Raw genomic sequence first — 2,834 nt, forward strand, 5'->3', positions numbered from 1 at the left:
CTTATTATGAGGAAGAAAGATTTGTCCATAGCTAGAGGGAAAATAAATGTTCGACTGCAAAAAAAAACATCTCAAGAGCTATGGAGCTACCATGTATAAATACTGTATTGTTTTATTTTCAGCCAGTCTACATAATTATGGGAGGTATGTCTTAAGTTTTTTCCTTACAAAAGATATTAACTACTCACATGCCAGTTCCAGCTCCCTGTCCTGCAAGTACCCAAGTGCTGCAGGAAGTGTGAGTACACCGTGCTACCTATGATGACCAGGAATACAGGTGAATGCACTGGGGAATCTGTGTGGAATGAGGCCCAGGAGAGAAGGTTTCCTAATGATCCACTGATTACTCATCTGCGAGATCACTGAGTTGCTTTTCTTCATACCTTGTTTTTTTTCCTTACTCCATTACACAATTCACATCTGGCATTAGCAACATAAGCTGCATTCCCAGATGGATGTGCCAGCTTTTTTCCATGCATCTTTGGCCTGTCCTTTCCCTGCCCTTGGCTTCAGCACAGGGTGATCAGGACGTGTTCAGGACAGGGTTCCTGCATGCTCTGACCTGCACCTGCAGGAGGATCCCCGTTGCTCACCATGAGAGTGCCTGGAACAAACAGGGACGGCTCAGTGCACAAGAAAGCACAAGGATTGTTTTCCTCTTTTATTGAACTTTGGCAAATAATATGGATGTGTGGGTTTTACATCAATAGCTATAAATAAAAATTTTAAAACAATGTAGTACTTGTCATTAGGATAAAGGACATCTATTGGCACAAATCATTGAGTAAAAACCCTTTAATGATAAAATAACATTCACTCTTTAGCTACTTTATTTGTCTGAAAAACTCAGCTTACACTCGGTTCAACATATCACCTTCCACAAAGTTAAAAAAGGACATAAAATGGCATAATAAAATATACCTTGAATTTCATAATACAAGTACCTTGGAAAATTTTGGTAAGCTGGACCGCATACTGCTGAGCACAGCAGCGCCCACTGCCATTGTCTCACACAGCCCCTCGTTCCTCCGGACTGAACAATGCACAAGAATTAACGTGGAGCAGTGCAAATACTGTGCTGCGTGTGAGTCTGTGGGGTCTGGTAGTGTGGGGTGGGTTTACTGAAACAAACACTGATTCTGCTTATTGCGAAAGAACATATAAAGCTTTTCAGAAGATTAAACACTAATACAATCATTAACTGTCTTACCAAAAAAAAAAAAAAAATTCCTGTTTAAAATTCTTGTATCCAGTACTGTCTTTGGCAGATAAATAAGAAAAAAAAATAAACAGACGATATTACAAAGCTGTCATTATCACAATCTACTTTATAAGGCCAAATAAAAATGTGTTTCTTTGCACTAATGAAAGCACATCTCTAATATACCCTTAATGATAGACAATATAAATATAAACATCCTACAGACATTAACTCCAGATGTCTCATTAGAAGACTGCAACTTTCGTACTTCCCTAAGTTGCACTCTTCTATGCAAAGTAAAGTGTACTCAATTGTTGGTTTGGCTTTATGCTTAGTGCCATTGGTGACTTAGGGTCATATGAAAATCTGGACCCGGATGTAATGGACAGTAAATCTGTTAAGGAGGAGCTCTCAAGAGCAACTCTCACCAATGGTAGGAATGGTGGCTTGAGTGGGCACAGAGCACTGTGACCAATGCTGACTAAGGGAGGGTGGCAGTGGGGACCCAATGGGAGCAACAGTGCCCACAGGAAGCCTACAGCCAGCCTTGGCTTGGCCATAAAGCCAAAGGAACTGCTTTTTTTCCAGAGAAGATGCACAGCTGGCTCTGCTGTCAGTGCAGTGTGTTTTCTAATGACTTCCTTATAAATTGGCTGGGCAAAACTGCCAGATGGTTAGATTCTCCTCAAATAACAATTGAATTTAACTGGGGTTCAATTTGAGTTGATTGCTTTCCAAACACAAGTAGCTCAGATCTAAATACTGGTATTTATCGGTACTTCATTGTACGAGGCAAAACTGTGCACGTTTTCGCAGTTTAAATGTATACACAACTGCTCCACGACTGCTAACAGATAACAGGCTCCCATGCATAAATAAATACCATTAAACCAAAAGATCTATTTTCAAATTTAAGAAAAGAAGTTGCCATTAAGAACCACGATGCATCACATTGCTAAGAAGTTTTTGTCTCATGCATAAAAATGATAGCACTGATTGGCAGTTGCTAATTATAAAACTACACGGTAACACAGAACAATTCGCTGTTCAGACCAAGTAGCACAAATGTAGAAAATAATTTTTTTTTCTTTTTTCTTTTTTTTTTTCAACAGAGCAAATTAACACAGATTGTTTCTTCAGCAAAATATGAAACTGTAAACTTTGGGCTCATTCTGCAACTTTTCCTCAATCCATAATTAACAAACAAAAAAAAATACCAACGGGAAGAAAGACTGACATACATTTTTAAGCGCACCTTTTTGTCTATTACAAAAGCACAACCTAAAACGTATAAAGTTCTTTTTTTTGGTTTGTTTTTTTTTTTTTTAGTATCACAGTTACCAAAAAGAAACAGTGAATAATTTATTACATACGCTATAGTAACATTACTCTAAACAACTATTATCTATGAGGTATATCTGAGAAAATTCGGTAAGGGATTGCACGGTCTGCGTTGCCAACATGCCCAGGTTTATATTAAAGCTTTGGAACCATGAAGAAATAGAAAAGAGGAGAGCAGAAGGGGAAGGAGAAGAAGGGAAGGGGGAACGGGAATGGTAAAGGGAAGGGGAAGAGGAAGGGGAGAAAAGGAAGAGGGAGGTGGAGAAGGAGAAGGAGGGGAAAGGAGGGAAGG

Source organism: Meleagris gallopavo, chromosome 16 (genome assembly GCF_000146605.3).
Source record: "Meleagris gallopavo isolate NT-WF06-2002-E0010 breed Aviagen turkey brand Nicholas breeding stock chromosome 16, Turkey_5.1, whole genome shotgun sequence".
NCBI lineage: Eukaryota > Metazoa > Chordata > Aves > Galliformes > Phasianidae > Meleagris > Meleagris gallopavo.